Consider the following 24433-nt stretch of genomic DNA (forward strand, 5'->3'; position numbering starts at 1 on the left):
TACACGCGTCTACACTGGAAGCAGGTTTTCAAGGCTCTGTTATGGAGCGCCAGATAACTTTTTAACCTTTTCCAGGTTCTAGCAGGAATGGCCAGCATGACATCTACTTTCACGTAAAATGTAACAGCTTAATACGGCCTTCTTCATGGTACAAAGTAGGGGGTTTAACATTACACATAGAACCATTGGCAATGAAAATATTGGCTCACCCCAACAATCCAGGCGCGAACTTTTTAACGATTCCAGGTTATACCAGGCTAGATCTATCCTTTCTTGAATACTTCAGCTAGCTATACCGTTCGTGATGAACGTTTAACACGGTACAAATAATTTTATAAAAATCACCATCTCAATCCAATAGTCGCATACCCCGGCTGAGCACTGATTATTAGTGACGCGCGCGCTATATTGCGTGGGCGAGTTGCAATGGAGAAGCATTCCGTTCTTGAATGTTTAATTCATCAACTTTTCAATGGTCAATAGTCCTTGTACATCATGCTAATAACTGTTTTGATCACGTGATACATCTTTGTATTTTGTACATGTAATCAAATAAATATTTTAAAAAATGGTCATTATAAAAATTTCAAGTTAGTTGTTTGCATGCAGTTCTCCAACATATAAACCTGTGGAAAAAACAGTCACATTTAAATTGGTGAATTTAAAAAATCTTTATCACACACACACTACACACACACACTACACACACACACACACACACACACTACACACACACACACACACACACTACAAACACACACACTACACAAACACACACACTACACAAACACACACACTACACAAACACACACACTACACAAACACACACTACACAAACACACACACTACACAAACACACACACTACACAAACACACACACTACACAAACACACACACTACACAAACACACACACTACACAAACACACACACTACACACACACACACTACACACACTACACACAAACACACACTACATTGGTTAATTTTGTGGTGCGCCACATATAGCAACAAGGGAAATGTGTATCTGTGATCAAGAATTTAATTTAGATTGAAATAATATCATAATTAGATGGTCACACTATCTTTGTCAACTAGAGATGAACTGGCTTTTGGTAAAAAGCGAGGGGTAGCCAATGCCTTGGGACTCTTGTATGCTATGTGAGAAATACAATCAGAAATACACAAATATATTAGAAACCAAATCCTAAATCCAAAATCATGTAAAAATAATGGAGAAAGTAGACAATGATCGATCATGAATAACTAGAACAAGATGTAGATCAACAACTGTACAGGTAGTTACTAGTTAGCAATCTCACTAAATGCTTTTAAAAATACATAAAGATTGGGAGTCTCGTACACACCATTTGGGTGCTTTGCGTGGGCATTGGCAATCCCTCTGGTACACCATTTCTGTGTTTTGCGTGGGAGTTGGCTACCCCTCGGGAAAAATAAAATAATGAAAGACTATACAGAAGCTGATCTGTACAGAAGATGAGCTGTACAGAAGATGAGCCCTGCACAGCTACGTGGGCTTCTTTTTACAAAGCATATACACTCACCTTATTTGCACATTGCCCAATCGTCATCATGGACACTTCCACCTCCCACCGTGCACTAAAGTAATAGAAACAAACATCATTAAATAATATAAGCATTAATATTATTATAGCATAACACAGCAGCATACTATTACAGCATGATAAACGAACCAAAGTATTTATACAGAAAACTATGTCAGACATTTAATCGTCTTTGAGCAAGGCCATTTTAACGAAGGCGCAAATTGGGCGTGGGCGTGGGCGGACAATTCATTACATTCTTTTCACCGTTTATACCTATCACTGGCAAACTAATGCATATACAATATCAAAGAACGTATATATTTAAACAGTTGTATGATACTTATAGACTGTTTTTTTCACTGTCAACCACTTCTTGTGCGTGGGCGGCCCACCACCCCTGCCCTCCGCACCCTCCCACCCACCCACCCCCTATATGATATATGTGCTATACAGGTGAGCATATAAAAGTTGCTAAAATTAATGGGTTTTTTTTAGAATCAGTTTTATTTTTAAAATTCTAATTGAACAAACAGTACATTTTCATACTGCAGCTGAATGACATTAAAATACACTGAATTGTCTGATATGTACACATGAAACACAAACAAGTCTTATAAGAACGACTGCTCTATGACAAACTATTTCTTGGTGCCCCTTACTCGATCTTGAGCACAGTAAACAGAGTCTTTTATCATAGAAATTTTGTTTTGCTACATTTTAGCTAAACAGTGCTTTTACATTAGCTATAAATAGTAAGTCGCCACTTATGGACTAGTCGCTAAATAACAGACCACACAGTGTAATATCAGTGATTTGACAGTAGTACAAACTTCTAAATGTGGTCCAATAATACGACCTTTCCCCTACTGATTCTTGGCTAAAATCTCGTAAGTGTATTCTAATGCTTTTGCGCATTTTAATACTCAAAAGGAATACATTAAAAACTACTTGCAGTAAAGTATTAGTTGGAGTACATTATATAGAACTAACTTCCAAGTAAGAAAATATCGTTGTTTCCACCAATATTAGTGCCTTCCCTCATAGGAGTCAAGCACCTGGTTTAACGCGCAGGCGGCGCAGCGCATTTGAATTGGTTGCTATGAGCTACAAACCGGCCTTACTAGTTTCTGGGCACGCAAATAGGTTTTACGAGTGGTAACTAATGAGTTACTGGTTGTCAAGAACTGAGATGGGATGGCGTTATATGGAAAACTCTATTCAATAACGAAAGCACGGAAGAAAAAATCCCTTTTTATTTTTCCTATTTTACTATCGTCTAACACAATCCCGGTGAGCATTTGTGTGTGTGCTAAGTAGTTTCGCTATACATTAATTAATTAATTAATTAATTATTTATGATGTCACTTATTATTATTATTATTACTTGGTTATGTAACTAGGACCGGGTCACAGATAACCAAGTAAATTTGTTAACATATAAAACAACTTGTATTTGCTTTGTCTAACTGTGATGTATAATAAGTATTGTAGGACCTCCATTATCCGAACATCTGTTTCAGTTCAACGTTAAAAGCTTCCAGTTAAGTGAATTTGTTCAAATAAATGAAGCCCATTTGTTTATATAGAGTTATGTTCAACTACTCTAATAGAACATACACCTACTCTAATATAGAATGTTCATGTAATGGCAAAATACTCTAATATGTCACACATACCCCAGTGCAATGGTCCCTTTAATGTTCGGCATCGATACCCAAATGTTCTGTTATTCAAACAGAAGTGACTGTTCTATTAGAGTATTTTGTTTCAGAGTTTACTCTGTACGTTCTATTAGAGTATTTGAATGGAATTCTGTATATAAATCAATCGGTTTTAACTTCCCATTATTTAATGAATTTAAATAATAGAAGGACCACTGTACAGATAACAAGGGGCAAACCATGTGCACAGTGTACATACACAAAATACATGGTAATATTATAAAGTTGATGTCACCAGTACCAATACAAAGACACTGAAAGCTCAGTACAACTTTGTAAAAATGTTAAAGCATGCTATCAAAATTATAGGGCAACAGATGGACCAGCCAACACAGAGAAAAACCATCATAGAAAGTTTGGGAGTTATCCATCGCTTAATTTTATCATATGTGCACACAACAGTCACACATTGTAAGATGTTATAACAATTTATTAAACAGTGGATCCTCAATAATCTGAACAGCACTGTTCTCAAGTTGATAAAAGTAGTAAAATTGTTCAGATTGTTGACTATATACAGAACCCTATTCAAATACTCTAATAGAACAAACACTTGTTCTAAAAATACCCTAATAGAACAAACACTTGTTCTAAAATACCCTAATAGAACAAACACTTGTTCTAAAATACCCTAATAGAACAGTCATTTCTACTGTTGGGAGATCTATACTGTCCACATACATTATAAGTTATATGCCAATAGTTTATATGATAGAATCTTAGTATGCACGCTAACAACATGGCTATCCACTCCCAAAATGACTAGCTCATTACATTTACATTAGCACTGCTATTGTAGCCATCAGTACTCCAATATAATTGTAAAATGATAGGTTTATTTGCTACGGTAGCTATAAGCCATGTTTATACACAAAATTAATTTCGTTCTACGAAGTGTACAGAAAAGTGTATCTACAATAGATTGGTCTTAACCAGTAGTCACACATCCAAACTGCTGCAAGGTATGGTGAAAGTGATCTTTAAATAAGATGCTCAAAGCTATACTATTATTCTCTGACATGTGTGCCTATATGCACCAAATGGACAGTACTGATATGTCTAGGGAAGCTGTATACATGAAACACGAACAAGTATTATTTATAAGAACAACTGCTCCTATCAGTGATTTTACACACAAACTAGCAAATTTGCTTTAATTATAAGACGGTGCTTGTATTCATTTATCAATTAGAGTATTACAGTCTGCATGAATCTTATGTTTGATGCTGTCTGTAAGCTTACATGGAGCCAAGCCCATGGCCACTAGCAAGAGTTCATAATATATAAAGAGAGGAGAGTATCCTACTTCAGTATAGTCTGTACATATGCATATCTCGAAGCGATGATGCAATCTATAGTCACTTTTAATGTGTTAGTTGGTCAGGTATCTACTCAGCATTCAGTTTCAATAACCCTTGTAGTTTGCAATAAGCAGTCCATTGATGACATTGTCAATACTCCTTAACACTGTATGTGTAACTTGATATGACATCCTAAAGAAATCAAAGGTTTACTGTATTACTTCGAAATACATACCCTGTACATGATCACGATAAGTGGGTGTGGCTCACACAAATAAAGATTGTAGCAGGACTAACTTCAACGTGAACTAATTGATCCGTTGCACACATGATCCAATCCAGATATTTGATTACGCATCGGATGATCTAACCCTGTGAAAGACACAGCATTTACACATGCTTTGAGGTTATGCTATGACGTTATCACAAGTCTACCGAGTGAGTGGGCAAAAGACAATACCAGTTAATAATCAGTTTTTCTATTCCAGTTCACAACACTATCACACAGAAAACAAGCATCAACTCTGTGTTCGGTGTACATAAATAATAATATTATATAAAGCTAATGTCCCCAATACCATGCATGACACAGAACAGGACCATTATCAACCCCATCTGCTTTATTCTCAGTACAACCTATTAACAATACTACAGTATGCTATAAAAATTATAGCATTACAGATGGACCAGCCAACACAACACAGAGTAACAATATTAAAGAAAGATTGAAAGATATCCATTACTTAATTATACTGAATGTACGTACAATAATCACATATGTGACCATCACAGTGAAAACCTGTCTAGTTCGCACAACCTCAAAATATTTTTTTTATTTCTCAGCATTATCTGCATAGTCCAAGGAATGGTTCACCAAAGTTTCAGCCTTCTGTGGTGAGTGGTTTTGGAATTACTGTACGGTGACTAAACTAAAAAATAAACTACACACTGTTAAAATTTAGGTGCTACCATAACACCTATAATTTTCTAAAAATCAAGGGGGGTGTTGTTGCAACACCCTTGAAAATAATAACCACCTTAAGAGGTTTATAGTCACACCCATTGGGTGTTACTATTTTGTAAATTTCCTTAATTGTTCATTGGAACACCCCAAACAGAGGTCTTTCACCTCATGATAGGGTGTAATATTGTGACTGTAATTGCATACAATTACTAACACTCTTAGAAGTGTGGAAAAACAATTGAATGCAATTAAATTATGGGCCAAGTGATTTATTGGCCCCCATGACAACAGCACCTGTCCTGAACTATCATGCAAGATAATCACCTGCAGTTTAAAGTGGACATAATAGTTACAACAGTGTCAGATTTTACAAAACTGTTACAATTTGCACATCAGGCAAAATCAAATGTCACGGTAGCCACACTACCATAGTAGTGCATGGTTTTGAGCTCAAACTACTTGAGGCTGGTTTTAATGGTGCAGGTGGTGTTAAAAGCTCAATGGAAATTTCTGGCCTTGGTAAGGTTGATTGTCTTGGGATGACAAGAATTGGTGGATGGCCTATTTTAATATTCTGTGTTGATTTTGCTGCATATATTCTGAGTACTAAGGAGCCAGCACAGCTCTGCAACGTCATGCATGGCTGGATTTCAATCATGGTCTATATTTTTCTCATTCCTCTACATCCCACCTTCCACCCTTTGTGAGGAGCCGTGATACTACCTCTGCTACAATAAAAAGTGTATTTGTGTGTACATGATATGCTCTAAATGTGTTAGCGTGCACTCCTGTGGTGTATGTGGTGTGTGGGAGATGATAGTTCACATTTGCCTCATTAAATAGCAAATGTGAACTATCATCTCCTACACATTATATACCCCACTCAAGTACATTTTATGCATATCACATTTAGAGCTCATCACATATGCACAAATATGCATTTTATTGTAGTGAGCTAGCTTCCTCATTAAATTCATCACATTTTCTTTCTTATTTGGCAGGAACTCTACAATTACCTGAAAGGTAATAAATTGATGCATTTCTGGTGTAAATTTCATATGCGTGCCTTGGCAAGTTATAATAGTTTTAAATCTAAACCATTTATCTCAAAACTTCTAATATGTGATTTGGATTTTATTTTCCAAACAAAAGTTTTTCCATTGTGCTAAAGGAAACTTATTTACTATGCATGAAGTGCTGCACTTCTGCATGTAGGCAGCATTGATAGTACATTTCATTGATGAGGTGTAATGGGAACACCCTTTGCACCTACAAGGCCACAAGTAAAAGTTTCTTTGGTAGTTACGTTATAAATACAAATTGCAACTTACGTATAAAGTGTAGAAAGACAAGCAAGTAAGTGTATTTGTAATCCTGTTGAATTACTGTATTTCACAGGTCATAATATGTGTTTCCAGAATAAACCATTAATGAAAATGTAGGGATAAGAGGAGCTCCACCCCCCACAAAAGTACACTGTGCAAATGGGTTACCCCTTTGTTATCTGTACGGTGGTCCCTCTATTATTGAAACTCATTGAAAAAGTATAAATAACCAAGTAAATTTTCAATGTATAAGACAACCTGCATTATGATTTCTCTAACTGTTATGTATAATAAGTACAGCAGGACCTCCATTATCCAAGCATCTATGTGACAGTTCAATTATAATAATTTCAATGTAAGTGAAAGTGAAATTGTTTGAGCCCATTCATTTGTATGGAAAGTTCCATTCAACTACTCTAATAGAACATAAACTTACTCCTACATAATACTCTATAATAGAACAGTAACTTATACTGTTCAGATAATCAAGAGTTTGGATAATCAAGATTCAAGGTCCTATACTGTATCAGCTGGTTGTGTTACCATTGCGTAGCACTTTATGGTTGCCTCTACCTTGTATAAATAATTTGAGTTTGGTTGCCTTCCATGTATATGGCAATGCTATGAACAATGGAAAGGCAGCCGAACTCAAACTACCAGAGAACATTTTGCTTTAGTAATTTGCATGTACTTTGCAGTTCGGCCATCTATTCCCATGATGTTCTGTTACCCAAACAGAAGTGACTGTTGTAATAGAGTGTTTTGTTAAGTGTGTATGCTCTATTAGAGTATCTGAATGAAATTCTGAATATAAATCAAGGGGTTTTATTTAATCAAACTGTCCATTATTTAATTAATAGAAGGATCACTATACAGATAGCAAGGGGCAAGCAATGTGCACAGTGTACATACACATAAATACATGGTCATCTTATAAAACTCATGTCACAAGTACCAATACAAAGACACTGAAAATGCAGTACAACCTCGTAACAATGTTAAAGTATGCTATCAAAATTATAGGGCAACGGATAGACCAGCCAACACAGAGCAGATCTATCATAGAAAGATTGATAGTTATCCATCACTTAATTGTACTTACATACAAAAACAGTCACACATTGTAAGCTAATAATACACATTATAGCAATTTATTGAACAGTGGATCCTCAGCAATCTGAACAGCCCTGTTCTCAAGTTGATAAAAGTAGTGAAATTGTTCAGATTATTGACTATACACAAAATCCTATTCAAATACTCTCATAGCAAACACTTGTTCACAAAATACCCTAATAGAACAGTCATTTCTACCGTTGGGATTAGCAAGTGTTCAGGTTTTTGTAGTCCGGATTAGTGAGGATCCGTACTGTTCACATAAATTATAAGCTATATGCTACTATAATTACATGACAGAATCTGAGTATGCACACTACTAACATGATTACCCGCTCCCAAATTGAATAGCTCATTACATCTAATTAGTGCTGCTATTGTATTGTCAGCAGTACTCTGACTTAATTATAAAGTGCCTGGTTTAATTGCTACAGTAGCTATAAGCGATGTTTATGCACACAAATTTTGTCCTACAAGGTGTACAGAAAGTGTATCTACAACATATTAAATTTTGTCTTAAATCTGGTCACACATCCAAACTGCTACAAGGTATGGTGAAAGTGATCTATAATAAGATGCTCAAAGCTTTTCTATCATTCACTGACATGTGTGCCTATATGCACCAAATGGACAGTACTGGTACATTTGGGGAAGCTGCATACATGAAACATGAACAAGTCTTGTCAAGAGTTCTTATTTATAAGAACACCTGCTCATATCAGTGATTTGACACACAAACTAGGAAACTTGCTCTAATTATAGGACTCTGCATGCTTTTACTAGGTATATAGATCAATCTCACATAGGTTTATTCTAATAATTTTACACATTATAATAAACTATCCATGCCAGGAAAAGTAATAGTTGGAGTACTTTACAGAGAACAAACTTACAAACATTACAAATTACTTGCATGATGGACATACTGACCAACTGCTATCCAAACAGAAATTACTGTTCTAGAGTATTTCATCTATACATGAGTATAATATGAATAAGTGACCAAACTTTCCAATGAACTAAGGGCCCAAATCAATTCAAATAATAGAGACACTGCAGGTTTACACAGTAGTGCTGTAAACCTGCAGAGTATACTAAAACTGGTGATAGCAAGGTGAGTAATTGAATACTGATCAACATGCCTGCCAGAAGAGGATTGGGGTGGTACCAAAGTGACTATCAACATACTGGCTTACAGTACAATAACAGTTACTACAATGAGATAATGTTTATTTAATGACAGGTTAGATAAGGACTGTCACTAGGAGGTGATTGGTGGAATGGTGGAGGGATATGTACAAAGTGAAATATCAACGTAAGAATGCGTTGTATTCCCAGTTCATAGTCCATGTTTATTTTATGGCAGGTAATGTAATGGACTGTCGTGTCTGAGACTATTAGGATTGACTGTCATGTCCGAGACTATTATATGATTGGTGGAGAGAGTTGATAGAATAACATTACATAAAGTGTGATGGTATGCCATCATTGAAGTGCATGAATTACCCTTTCGTAGACAGGAGCTTCCTTGAAATTACACGTGTGTACAAGAGAGAGCAGATGCAAATAACACAGCAAGAGTTCATCTCCATGCAGGCAACTCAGCTATTACATGTAGTGTACAGAACTTTAAAAGTTTGTAATACATTCAATTATGTTGTTTGCAAATAATTATGGTATTTGTAGTTAATTTGGACTAGCCAAGGGGTTTACCAGCATATTGACCATGCAAGACGACCTGTATGGCACATGTCGCAGTGATCGATGCAGCATTGAACGAATTTGTGATGCAATAACATAATACTACAATTGTAAACCACCACCTGGGCTACTGTACTCTGTACATTATGTAAAATCAAGCCAAAACTTCAATGGTCAAAAAAACCTTATTCACGGAATTCTGAGATTTACCGTTCTTAATTATGAAGAATTAATCATTAAATCTGTGCTTTTTTTTATCCCTTTCGCAATCTCAGGTTGGTCAAACCAGCTGATTTTTAAAAAAACCTTGTCATTCCCTTGTGCAATATAAAATACATGTATTTTGCACTACAAATAGAAAATACAAAAGGAACTACAAGCAGTAGCTATAGCACCCATAATCTCTCAGCACATTATGTAACAAAAGAAAGTCCTTGCAAAATTCCCGGCAATGCCCCCCCCCCCCCCCCCGTATTGTTGTAATGTTACCATAGTCATGATGACTTAACAGCTTAATCTCTGTTGATTTAGGCAAAATGCGCACTACGTATTGGAGAAATTAATTACGCTAGTGGGTAAAGCCCAAAACCTACAAAATCTGCTGAACTTGGTGTCATTTTATCTGTCAAAGCCTACTGATCATGGTTAAGAATCCGCCCATGTTGAGTTCTTAACTGGTCAATTACACTGAGAAAAACCAGCCCTGTTTACCCAGCCATATCTTATACCGTAGCTCAGTACCTTAGTGATGATGGGTATTAAATTCATCCTAACAAGGCTCTCTCTGCCCTTTCCTTTCATCGGGAATTCAAGTAATTAAATCAGGGTTCTTTAAACTAAAGTATGCGAAAGTTGTGGTGGTTTGTTTACAAGGTGGTAAACCGGAAACGGGCAAAACCTACCGGAACTTATTATGATCAGGTAAATTTTACAGTAGCTATTGATATGATGAATAGACTGTATTCAGTCGCTGCCTGTTAAACCTTGCCTTTACCACGCGTCAGTATGCCATTTTGGGGCTATGCATCCCAGCCATCCTTGAACTGTAAAAAATGTTTCCTCATGTGGAAGGAACGTGCCATGATTATTTTGTGGCTTATTTGGGACTAGCCAAGGGGTTTTCCAGCATAATTACTGATTTAATTATAGTCATTAGGCTAGAATGGCAAATACTTACACCTCGACTTACATATAGCTAGCAGCAATAATATTTTATAACAGTAAAATACAATGTTAGCTGCAGAGGAACTTACCTGCATTGGTAATGCAAATCGCGCATTGAAGTCCGCCAACCAAATGCCAGTAGTCATTTATCATTGGCTATTTATTAGGGTATCTATAATGGTAATACCTGAGTCTAGCAAAAGGACTATCATTTGAAGTAAGTTACTTTATTCGATATGCTAGGAGTTATACAAGAATTCACTACAGTATGTCAAGCTCTGGAGGCAGTGGAGGTAATGCAGAAGGGAATAATATGGAGATGGAGGAGCCCCTGCGAGACCCGTTGCGTTCACGCTCCCCAACCCCTAGGCAACACTCTCTGACACACAGGGATTGGAGGGGTGGAAGGAGGGCAGGCCCTAATTACAGAGGAAGGGGGTAAGTGTATTATTCTAAGTGAATATAGAAATAACTCATACTACACAGTGGACCTGGACGAAGGCCTAGGTGGAGGCCATATGGCCGCGGGAGAGGTAGCTATAGGGGTGGAAGGCAAAGGGGAGGTAGAGGTCAAGGGGGACAAAGGTATTCTAGTGATAATATATTAGATTTTTTAACTGTTTCAATTTATACCAGATGGCAGAGGAGGGTGGAGAAGGTATTTAAAATTATCAAAAATCTTTCTACAAATATTTCTATACATAGATATCAATGGCCAAGAGGAAGGGCTAGGGGACAGTGGAGGTATGTGCTTATGTAAAAGGTGAGGAATTTGTACCATTTAATGCACACACAGAGGGGGACGTTGGACCAGAGGGGGATGCTTGACTAGAGGGGGAGGAAGGTATGATTTGCTATTGTTAGTACCTGCTAATGTTGTGTTCTCACTTATAGAGGTGGATATAGGGCTTGGCAGGGCCGTTGGGAAAGGTATGGTTCGCAAGGCTATGTCAGTATGTATAATGGTCACATTCATTTACTGTAGGCAGAGAATGGTTAGGGATGTAAGGTATGTTATAACAGCAGATGTATTGTAATGCTAATATTATTCCAATTTCACAGAGAGCTGTTAGGATCTGAAAGGTAAGCATGTGTAGCTAAAATACTGTAGCAGAATTTCAGACATGCTTACATGTGTTCCTTTTATATTACAGATTTAACTCCAACACTATACTATGTAATTATGTACAAATGTAAAATGTAAACTATATTATATTATTGTGATGTACAATTATCATTATTGAAGTTTACACAAAGTATTCAAAGTTTACTATAGAGCAACACAGTACATATTCCAGCCAGCACATTAATTTTGTTAACTATCAACATGCATCGACAGACAATTCCTGGATTGAATCACTATTACAATACATTATCACAACAAAAGTATATACTTACTTTCATCCAGCAGTTTGGTATACACAGAAGAACTACTGCGTCCGCATGAATGTTATTGCAAGGAGTACCCTATCATTAAGTGTACAAATGTAGATCAGTGAGAACACTACATTTTCTCACATTAAAACAGGCATGATACATGTATGTACTGTGGTGTCATTCAATGCAACTACAGGGCAGTACATACTGTGGTCTCATGTATGCAGTACTCTGTCCAATGCAGAATTACGTGGGCTTCACTGTCCGAAATCCTCGATAAATTCATCATAACTACTTAAGCCACGATGTAAGGTTGAAATTTATATTCGAATGGCTTTCATTACAAGGTTTTCAAAAGTAGTTGCTAAAGTTCTGGTAATCTGTGTGACTGTGTCCGAGAAGGAAGGCGAATTCACTGAAGAACGATCGTCAGTAAATTCTTTTGTCACCTCAATGTAAATAAACGACTGTAACTTTGAAATTCTTTATTGTGTGGAGATGAAACAAAGATATTTTTGTACTCCGTATGAACAGGTAAACATGATGATGCCTAATATTTATCCATTGGAGGCTTAATTCCCCCACCAATGAGGCGATAAAAACTTGCATAATTTTTTTCTGGAGCTTGCACTTTTACCCATTGTTTTAAAATACATTTTATTACAAAAATACTATTGTGCATAGATCAAAGGTTTTCCAAAAAATTAGTCACAAATAAATGCTATCCCCATTTCAATCTCTAACATTTAGGAAAAATTGCAATCTAAGGTCAGAGCCAACTTAAACAAAGCTGACTGTTCCGGTATCGAGAACTCTCCTTTTGCTATTAAAATGGAAAATAAATAGGCCTGTGTTTTACTAAAACTAAACACTACCCTTACTAACACTACATAGTAATTGTATTTTTCAACCACGTATGATTCTGTTTTATTTCGCACCTCACAACGAACACACGCAACATACCTGTTAATAATGGTGACCATTACATTCGTTGTATTTATATCTTCGCTTCAGTCCTAACTGTTACAAGACTCAGGTGATTTCACCAGTCACGTGAGTACACACTACTTGCTCAAGCCCAGAACTTTTTGATGCATTTTTTTGAATTCACAAATTCTAATTGGCCACCTGTAGTGTACAAGGGTTCTTATCTATTATTTATACAAAAAGGCTCCTGGCATTGTACACCTGCCTTTGGTAATTATTATTGTGATGCCGCTGGAAAACCCTTTGAATAGCCCCAGCCTAACCTCATACATATGCACGTAGCCTCCTAATTGAATGTTTTCAAGCAAATATAATTTAACACTTTTGACCATAAATTATATGTCACCAGTTCTGCAAAGTTTAAAGTCATCACAGCAACTAGCTCCCTTCCTTGAGCTAAGAATGTGTCACCTCAGGAAGCCAGATGTAGGAAGCTGTAAAAGGCAGAAATGCATCGTGATTAGTATTAAGATCCTAGTTACCTGACCATTGTCAGTCTCCTGTAATTATGAACAATGTCACAGAGTTCTACCTACTCTCACCATCTACCAATAAACACAAATCATAATAATTATTTCTCCGCTGCATAATGACGACATGGATACCATTCTTTAGGATGTATCTGCTGATATCATCGCTGAGACCCTCACTAAGAAGCCAACCAGTTGCTGACGACATTGTAAAACACCTCGCTATAGTAACACCAACCTCAGGTAGAGTCGATGCCACTGAACCCTTAAGTTCTACTCCTATAAAGTTATTAGTTACCTGACTATTAACAATACCATTGTCAGAGTCTATTGGAATTCAAAGTATCTTTACAGATCTAGAGCTCCTCGTTAGTCTTCAATTTATCTGTAACAAATAAAATATAAACAAGTTGACTTGCATATAAACTAACTTAATATTTTATTTCCATAAGTAGAAACTACAAGATTTGTATGCTCTCCAGTTTCCTGGATGGTTTACCGACGTGATCACAGAGACGATCACAGAGACATCATCTAAACTGAAATCTCTACCATAATTCTCTGAGGATATTGAATATACCTTGGGTCTGTAATCGTAGAGTCGATGCTGCTGGACCATATTATTCAAACTACAGGGCAGTACATACCGTGGTATCATTAATTAATGCAGAATTGCACGGCTTCACTGTCCAAAAACCTAGATAAATTTACCATAACAAATATGCATAACACAATGTCATCTAAGTACATACTGTGGTATCATTCATGAAATATTCAAACTAAGACTATATTAGATATCCTACGTACATAACATGGTCTCATTTATCCAGTAATCTGGCCAACACAGGGAATCGCTGTCCTTCTGTGATGAAGTCCTACAGATATTATATATATAAATGAATATATACATGGACTACATACCACGGGTGAAGTGTGCCACACCACATTATGCCTTATCAAATGCACATTAACTTGTACATTATGCAATCGTAACTGAGTCTCTGTATGAGATGACTTGCTTGTAGTTGAACTCTCTACTTGGTGACTTTATTGCACCTAATCTTAATGTAGCCAAAATTTCAACTCGGCTAGCTGCAACTCTGTTAATAAAGGATACCAGACAAATTCCATACAATACATCTGACATACCGTCACAGCTTTGTGTGTATATAATCAATTCTGTTAAACTGTAGCTTCCTCTAACTGGAACTCTATTAACACAAGATTACATTATTCCATACTCTACAATGATATACCATGTTGCCACTTCTCATCTTTTTGTAAAATCAGCAAAGAAGTTTATGTTGTCTCAACTTGTATGAATAAAGTCCAAACAGTAGATTCCTCCAGTGGTGAAGTCCTAGAGTAACTCACCATATATAATACAATGTCACATATGTAAAGTACACACTGTGCTCTCATTTTTCCCAGTTGTCTGAACAATGCAGAGCTTTTGATGGGCTTCACTGTCTCAAATTTACCATGTAAAACACAGAATTTTGAGCTTAACTTGTGTCTTCTCTACTAAGTTTGATTCAAGCATGCAAACTTAAACAGCAGTATTAACTATGACATCAACAACCAACATTGCCAATGTCACCTAAGTACGTACTGTGGTATTGTACATCAAGTATCCATACATGACGTCCTTCAGTAGTGTGGTCCTAGAGTATTTCACCGTACAAAACTGACATAATACTAGTACTATACATACCATGGTCTCGGTAGTCTGGCGAATGCAGTATTTGATGGGCATCGCTGTTCTTTTGTGATGAAGTTCTATAGATATTTATATATATATATATATCTCCATGCTATCAAATCAATAAAACAAGTTCACATTGTCTCCACTTGTGTGAATAAATTCCAAAACAATAGTCTAAGTAAACTGTACTTCAGTGGTGAAGTCCTAGAGTAATTCACCATATTAAACATGCAAAATAACTTGTCAACACATTGCATACCCATTTCACCATAGCATTATGAATGTAACTGCTACTCTGTGAATAAGTCACGACTTGTTAACATAAGTTATAGAGTAAAATTTACACACCTTAAATCCAGGTCCCATTTCACCACAGCATTTTGAGTGATGAATTTAAATTCTACTATGTAGATAAGTGCTGACTAGTCAACACACTTCATAATTCAACTGTACTTCAGTGTTGAAGTCCTAGATAAATTCACCATAATAAAACATGCATAATATAAGTACATATTGTGGCATCATTCATCAAAAGTATCCAAACTAACACTTAATTTGATGCTCTTCAGTGGTGTAGTCTTAGAGTAATTCACTGTATAAAACTTACATACACATACTGTGCCCGCATTTTTCCAGTACTCTGACAACGATGGGCATCGCCATCCCTCAGTGGAAATTTACCATATAAAACACAATGTCATGTAAGTATGTACATAGACTACATACATACCTCAGGTGAAGTCTGCTACAAGTATCAAAAACCACATTATTACTGATATGCCGCTGTGTATTTCCATTATCTTATCTAAAACCACACGTCCAACTTGCAGCAAACTTGATGTAATACTTTCAGGTTGCAAAATCCATTGGTGTAGTCAAGTAGTATCCATCAATCTCAATGTACTTACATTGCATCATGTGTTGTGTCAACCATGTTGCATAAGCGACCAAGGACATTTATATGTAATTCCGAAAGTGTCATCCTAGTTCAGTTAACAGTACATAGTTATTTGTAAAACACAAAATAGTTACTTACGTTTAACAACTTTCAGTGCATTGTTGTTCCCACCACCTTTCCCAGCCAAACTACATTCTTTGACATTTGTTTTAACCATAGTTGCTACCACTTATATGTACATATTATAATATATGTAAGTGGAGTACAAAGTATCAACCTAAGATAAGTCAAAGTATACATTAAATTGTATAAACAGAATAGTTACTTACACATAATTCTCTGTGCTTTTGCTGTTCCCACCTTTCCCTCTTAACTCCACCATCAGCTCTCTCTGACACTTTTGTCTGTCATGGCCTCTGACACTTATATACATAAATGCAAGTCCAAAATCCTAGTTAAGTTTAACGTGACTATTAATTGTTATATGCAAAATAGTTACTTACATTAGACAACTCTCTCTTAGCTTTCCTATTCCCACCACCTTCCCACTCCAAACATTATTTGAACTTTTAACTTGACTTGGCCAATTGTTCACCATACACATAGTAGAGTTCACAATCAACTTTGTAGCATGTTTTTGTAAACTTTCATGAAGGCTCACTTGTCATAAACAGCTGGTTAATTTATTAACTGCTCATTAATTATACTGAACGTGCCGTGCAGTGTTCATGAAAATTTGTGTCATTATAGCAAATTTAAAAAAAAATTATATCTTACTGTATATGTTTTAGTCTCCACACTGTATTATCTGCACCTGCAGCTGACTCTGTACACATTATTCTGTACACTCCAATTAATTGAACTTTAGATAGAAACATACATGTACATTCAAAATTACTACATTCCTTATTGACAACACTACGTAAAAATGAGAGTGTCTTAAGTAAATATAAACACTTATGGTTGTGTAATCTCTTTGGATTTCTCTATTAATATTTGTGGCACAGAACACATTACTAATTGCACTAAAACTGTAAATATTAGTATTTAACATATGGGAAAAAACCATCATTTCAAATTCAGTGCCCCACGTTCCATTTCTTGACATGCCACTTTCATTAATGTACTGCTGCACACTTGTGCAATTTAATGGTTCTAAATAATTTGCATGTCCTTCGGAATCATGACCAACTAACAAGTGTTCAATGGAAAACATGTAACTAACTATTGCATTGCGCATTTGCATATGTTGCAATTCACAACCCGTTACAACATAATTATGCAAGTGCACGGAAAAGACAATTACCATTGGCCTGGACATTGATAAGTGAATTTAATTCAGGCCGTGTTAAGATTACGTGTGGGCCACCAGGTTGAAATTCATTAGCACATGTAAAATGCATACCCATCCTTGAGCAAGCATTCTCCTGCCATGCTTGATTTACTTGGTAATATCGATATTCTGGCCAGGTTGTCCTATTAGGACCTATAACATTTTCAACATCAGTGATCATACAATCAGTTGAAGTTTTTTTTTTTTGACACCTTTGAGCACTTTTCTGGCACATGCTTTCTTTTTCTGTATGACAGATTTGTAGTTTTCACAGTTGCAGCTTTTGTTTTGGATAACTATTTAACAACTTTTTCTTTACTACCTTTTTTGTTAATTTTAGCCATGGTTACTCTAACCTTTTTTTGGCTTTTGCAGATTAATTGCTGAAGATGGAACATTATAACAACTATCAGCTTTACAAAGGTGAGTTTTCTCAGCAGTAAAGTCTGTAGAATACACTTGTTTATTTGTGTGGTGCATAGTAACAGTTTTGCATGTCTGGTACATTATATCTAAAGCAGCCTCCATGTTTTCATCCATAGTGGCACAGCTAATATCATCATGCTGTCTATCAGGGTATCTTACAGGTGGCCCATCATAGGCTGTTGGTCTGATTTTATCAATAAAGTCACACCATTCCAACAGTTGTTTATAGTAAGGTGCTATTTTTATGGCACTGGGTGAAAAGTCCCATAGGGTTATACGCTTGACCAGAAGTAAAGAAATTTTTATTTAAAGTAACTATAGCACTGTCTACTGTTAAACCCTGTACACGATGCACAGTAACTGCATAAGCTAACTGTACAGGAAATTGTGACCGCAGTATTGAATATGAGGCACCTTTAATGTCTATTCTCTGTTTGGTTCTTGCAACAGGGTACATGTTATCAGGACTTCCTAGTTTGCACACTAATATACAGTTGGGAGTCATGTCCAATACCTCACATAAAGCTCCATTTACCCAACCTTTTGTTATTTGCAAGTTACGTCTTAATACTATATGGAAATCCATACTTACATTTACTTAGGACTTTGCCACCGTAACCTTTGAAACATCTCTCAGGGTGGCATTCCCGATGCATTTGAAATTTTTGTACCATTCGTCTAATGTACTGTGCCCTTTCATCATTGGGGTCACTGGCACGAGGTAATTCAGCCATTACAACATTTTCTGGGGCAGTACCTGGCTTAACCCACACCAAAATATGCCAGTGTATTCCACCCCTTCTTTGGTATTCTTTCTTAGTTACATAGTCCATAACTTCACCTACTGGGCTAGATTATTTATCCAAAAGCATCTCCATGAATGCACTAAATCTTTTCTCAGCACCAAGTACAGACTCTAAAGGGTGAGGGCCAACAGATTCTCCATTGTTACCTTTAGTGGAAAGATCACTAAGTTCCCACGGTTCAGCATTGGCTCCCCAACCTTTCCTAATGGTTGCTTGAATTTGTGGCCAGTTATCATTTGGAGACAAAGTGATAAAATAGTCAGGAACTCCAAGCTGTTAAACCGTAGCTATAAGGTCATACCCAAAAGATTTCCAATATTGTTTCGACCCTGGAATTATGCGTGGGACGTCACTGCCATATGAAGCATAGTTATCATTTTCTGTAGCTCTGTCAGCTGCTAGTACATTGCCAGCAGTTAGATTTTGCTCTAGTTTACTAACTGCTATTATTTTTTTACTATTGTACTGTTGCAGTCTTATTTTAGTCATATAATCAAACATAAAAAATGGAAAATTTTGATCATTTGAAAAATAACCTCTACAGTCCAGTAACTTGGTTTTAGTAAACTGTGATAGTCCTTGGACACATTTGTAAAACCATCCACCTTTGCCATATGGGAAAAGGTGTGGAAAAGTTTTTCTAACAAATAATTTTGCCCGTATTGTACACTAGTGGATTCTCTCAGTTGCACTATGTTTTCGTGTACTTCATCAATTAGGTGTGGTTTAGGGCTTTGAATACCAGCAATGTCCATCTCACCATAGAACGGTGAGTATTGTTCAAAATATTCAGAGTCAACAGGAAATGCCAATCCTAATGCTTCACTTTCTAATATTTTATTCTGATCAAGTTTTAAAACCTCAGGATTGATGATTTCCTGCCTAACGTACCTATATAGAGTTTCAAAGCGTGCTAGGAGTCTTGATACAGGTGATTATTTTTCTTAAGCCAATGTAAAGCCAGTCTGATTCTTTCGTATGCCTCTGAATTCCTTACTAACTTATCACTTAAATCCTCATTAGACCCTTTTGGTAGTGAATTTGGTGGATTTTGAAGGTGTCTAAGTTACTTAGACCCTTTTCATGTTTACTTAGACCCTTTCATGTTTACTTAGACCCTTTTCATGTTTATTACGCGCACCTGCACTGGTAGCATTGGCAACGCATCGCCACCTGAAAATTAATTTTAAACCTGTCACTGTTGTTACGGGTGGAGTAATGGCTTGTTTCTACTAATGAACGCTACATTTCTCTGTTACCAGCAGCTGTCAACAATGTTAAGGTACAACAACTACATAAAGGGTCTAAATAACTTAGACTTCATACCACAGGGGTCTAAGTAATTTAGTAACCCTCAGGCTCTGTAGTAGCGCCTTCGCTTCGCTCAGGCGCCACAACACAGGGCCATCAGGTTACTAAATTACTTAGACCCCTGTGGTCTGAAGTCTAACTATTACTTAATCATTAGGAAACCGAACAATCCATAGTAGTGTCTATCTAGCTTGTGCAAGGAGTTTACTTCACCTTGAATATGTCTCGCCACTGGTGTTTTTTGGCATCTTTCACAGTGGTAGAAAAAATCTACTGGCCAGACTATTGCTATCACACAATCATCACCACCCACTAAACTATGTACACATATGGGCACAAAAATACGAGTTGAACGCCTAGTAACTAACGCGTGGTGTGTTTTAACAGGTTGTCAAGAACTGGAAAGGACGGTGTCTATTAGAAAACTTAACTCATTAGCGAAAGCACTTGGGAAAAAACCCATAGTTAATTTTGATGTTCGTGTATCGTCTAACACAACCCCGGTGAGTATTAGTTTGTGCACTTCGTTGTTAGTCCTGTACATTAATTAATTATTTATGATGTCATTTCTTATTATTCTTATTACTTGGTTATGTAATTAGCATAATGGATACATGTAGAAGAATAAAATGTTATTAGGCTGTAAGCCTTTGTTTGTATCCATCTAATATCAAAAGAATATTATTATAAAATAGTGCATTTGTAATGTATGTCAATGTATGAATTCAGGTAATTTGTTTGAGTGATAATTGCATGCTGTTTGTAGGAGGAGCACATAGCTAGTGTCAAATCTGAAAAAGAGATCAGTACTAGCAATTGTTGTTCAGTAACACTATTTGGTTAGTAATGGACCTGGTAATGGTTATGAATATTGTTACACGTTACACGTTGCGTTATGTAATAACACATTACTTTTATTACTAATATAACAAACTATGGGTTTCTTGAAAGTAACTTAAGTCATATTAGTAGATTATGAATAGTAACGCGTTATATTACTTTACATCACAAAATGTAATAACTATTACATAGCGCGTTATTCCCCAACACTGCATATAGACTATAATTGTTTTAACAAACACATTAGTAATTCATTTGCTGAAGTCACAAATGTTTTTGTCACAGTGATAAATATGTCCTTATAACAGTAAAACTTTTGTCATTCCTTTTGTTGCTCCAATGAATACATTTGCAATTTTTTTTGGTAAAGTAACATACCCTTTGTTAGGATTTAGTATTTGTCAATACAACACAAATCATTTGTTAGTGGAGATTACGCACTAGAACAATTTATATCATTGCACAAGTTTTCTGCCTATTATGCTAGCATTATGCTCAATGCTTTCAGGCACCTATCATGCTCATTATTATGCCAGCATAATCGGCAGGTCCCCTATCCATTAAATGACCTGCACCACTGATAATGGTACTAATGTAGTCAAGGCTATTAAGCTTTTGGAATTTCTTCATAAGCTTTGTGTGGGGCACACTTTAATTTGCCAGTATAGAGTTTCAAGGGCATTAGCTAGAGTCCGTAAGCTTGTTGGCCACTTTCACATATCCACTAAAGTCATGTCAAAGCTCCATGAGAAGCACCGGTTGTTGGGTATTGAGTGTCATCAACTGATTCATGATTGTGTAACCCGATGGAGTAGCACCTATGATAGGTTTGTCAAGCTATTTGTGCTGCACTACGAGAGAGTAGTATTCGTGATGATCGACATTTGATGCCAACAGATGCAGAGATATCTGTAATTGAAGAGATGATTGTGGTACTAAAGGCTTTTAATGATGGTACTGAGATAATGAGTGGAGAAAAGTATCCAACAATTGGATTAGTTAGACCACTACTAAAGAAGGTTGAAATAATTAAGAGAGCGATTCCACGTTAGTCAAACAGATAAAAGGAGCAATCAAAAGAGATACTGACCAGCGATATCAGGATGACGAGATTAGTTCTTTTTAACAGTGGAAATGCCTTTTTTAAATAGAAGAGAAAAGCAAACTGTGAAACAGACCGTTAAATTAGAGTTGCAAAGCCTTATTGAGAAGGTAAGAGGGATGGAAGTCACACAATAACCAACACAAGAAGAACGGGAAGCAGAAACATCTGAACCAACGGAAGCAGAATCAGAACCACAAGCTAAGAAGTTAGAACTGTTTTTTGAAGACATTATGGGTAATGGTAGCACCGAAAGCAATCAAACTATAGAAGAAAAAACAACTACAGAAATAGACAGATATGTTGAAGAATCGCCAGAAAATTTGAAGAGTAAGCAACCTCTTCTTTGGTGGAAATCACGTGCATCAAGTTAGAAATGCCTGTCTCTACTTGCTCAAAAGGTACTTAGTGTTACTGCCACTAGTGTAGCTAGTGGCCTTCCTGGGTGGTGTATGACATGAACTTTAGACAAAGAAAGCCCTGACCCCAGGTTTGTCATGGGCTGTCACAGATGGAATTATACCTATTTATCGTCATTCTGATTATGTAATCTATTCAGACTGCAGGCCGGCCACTGTATACCGGGGCTCATCTAGCATACAGTATATAGCTATCAGTTATATATCAGTATAATGTATTTCACATCCTGTATATCAGTACATACACATCATTACATCCATATTATACATTAACATGTGTCCCTTTGCAGGGCCAACTCCTACTAACAGCTACCCATATACCTCACAGTTGATGAGTCTACATGCCTGTGATAACTCAATAGCTGGTCTACCACAGTGAACTCCAAGGTTGTATCACCAGTCAACCCACAATTCTGGATAGAAGGCCTGGAAACTCACCCAGACAAGGAATTTGTGTCCTTTACTACTCAGGGTCTGCAACAGGGATTCAGAATAGGGTTCAATACTAACATTGTCCCCTTACGTTCTGCTCGAGGTAACCATCTGTCTGCCACCCACCATCTAGATGTACTCTCTCAATACATTGACGGAGAACTACAAAGTGGCAGAGTTGCAGAGCTTCCCAATGCTTCCACATTTTCAGGAATTCAAATTAGTCCATTGGATCTCATTCCCAAAAAAAAGGCAGATCTGGTAAATGGAGGATGATCATGGACCTTTCCTCAACCATGGGCCACAGTGTGAACGACGGTATAACCAAGGATAGCTGCACTTTTCACTATACTAACCACAGCGCAACTAGAAGCATATATGGATATATACAAAACCGTAATTTTCAGATGTATACGGAGAATATACAGACAGAGATGGAGCAAGATAGCAGGCTGTGTACAGGTGTATAGCACGATGTTACATATACGTGAACGCCTTCTTCTGTTCACATAATTGTGGTCAGCATCATGTGAAACATCAGGGGTGAGTCGCTATTGTAACAAAGAACCAGCCGCAGCTACTGAATGACTGATGCTTGAGTGGCAGTATGGTGCAGAAGCATTGATAGCAGAAGTGACTGATGTTTCGAGTGAGTATTAGTTTGTATGTACAAATATAACAGCAGGTGTTCTGCACTATTTTGCATATCTCAACAAATTTGATATTTTGAATATGGTCTTTGATGTAATGCATACAATACTTTTGGGCAATGTCAAGCAACACTTAGATTTTTACAAAGATAGTGGGTATCTGCAACCTGCAGATATAAAGGAACAATTAAACAAAATGCCATGCACAACACAGATATGGAATTTTATGTTGGGTGGATATAGCGTACACATATAGCTATAAACATCGAATATCACACCAGGGGTGAAAATAACAAATTTATGTCAGGCTGACAATTGTCAGACCAGAGAGCTACTTGGTCGGTCACTGCTGAAGTTGATCTGACACATGCTGTGACTTGATCTGACACCGAGCTGGATGTAACCAAACCTTGTGGTAAAGCCTGGGACTAACACTACAGGGAAGGCATACCTTAGTGTGCAAAGCACACTAACATGCGAAGCATGCCATTCTAGGGGGGTCTGGGGGCATGCCCCCCCCAGGAATTTTTGAATATTAGACCCTCTGAGATCGAATCTGAGGTGATTTTAGCGGTAAGTTAAACAGTCAGTGTATCTCTAATTTAGTGTGCAGCTGGCTGCACTTGTGTGTCAGGAATGTTTTGTATTTTTTTTGTTTAACACATTTATGTATTCATTTTGCAGAAAATATTCATTAAAGTTGATTGTACTTTATTGTGTTATAATATTTATAATATTCACACTTGTTGACGTACAAAAAAAATTATTGTTCAAAAACAGTACTTAGCAATACTAAAATTTATAACAATGAGCTTTATGTAC

General features: G+C 36.7%; 3 long non-coding RNA genes across 4 annotated transcripts; 1 reads left to right on the forward strand and 2 right to left on the reverse strand.

Annotated features, from left to right (window-relative positions):
• Nucleotides 1-2827, reverse strand: LOC136244901 (uncharacterized). The gene is made up of 3 exons (XR_010695632.1): nucleotides 2557-2827; nucleotides 1564-1618; nucleotides 1-626 (listed from the first exon to the last, which is right to left on the reverse strand). It is a non-coding gene; the product is annotated as an uncharacterized lncRNA (long non-coding RNA).
• Nucleotides 2616-9618, forward strand: LOC136244902 (uncharacterized). Of its 2 annotated transcripts, XR_010695635.1 has the most exons (4): nucleotides 2616-2856; nucleotides 9234-9305; nucleotides 9357-9459; nucleotides 9507-9618. It is a non-coding gene; the product is annotated as an uncharacterized lncRNA (long non-coding RNA). The 2 variants fall into 2 exon arrangements; XR_010695634.1 differs by lacking the exon at nucleotides 2616-2856 and having other exon boundaries at nucleotides 9082-9305.
• A 4194-nt stretch (nucleotides 9619-13812) lies between these two features.
• On the reverse strand, nucleotides 13813-14776 carry LOC136243897 (uncharacterized). The gene is made up of 6 exons (XR_010695019.1): nucleotides 14611-14776; nucleotides 14497-14564; nucleotides 14270-14318; nucleotides 14121-14223; nucleotides 13988-14074; nucleotides 13813-13911 (listed from the first exon to the last, which is right to left on the reverse strand). It is a non-coding gene; the product is annotated as an uncharacterized lncRNA (long non-coding RNA).
• Nucleotides 14777-24433: the final 9657 nt, after the last annotated feature.

This window comes from Dysidea avara, chromosome 14 (assembly GCF_963678975.1).
Source record: "Dysidea avara chromosome 14, odDysAvar1.4, whole genome shotgun sequence".
Taxonomy (NCBI): Eukaryota; Metazoa; Porifera; class Demospongiae; order Dictyoceratida; family Dysideidae; genus Dysidea; species Dysidea avara.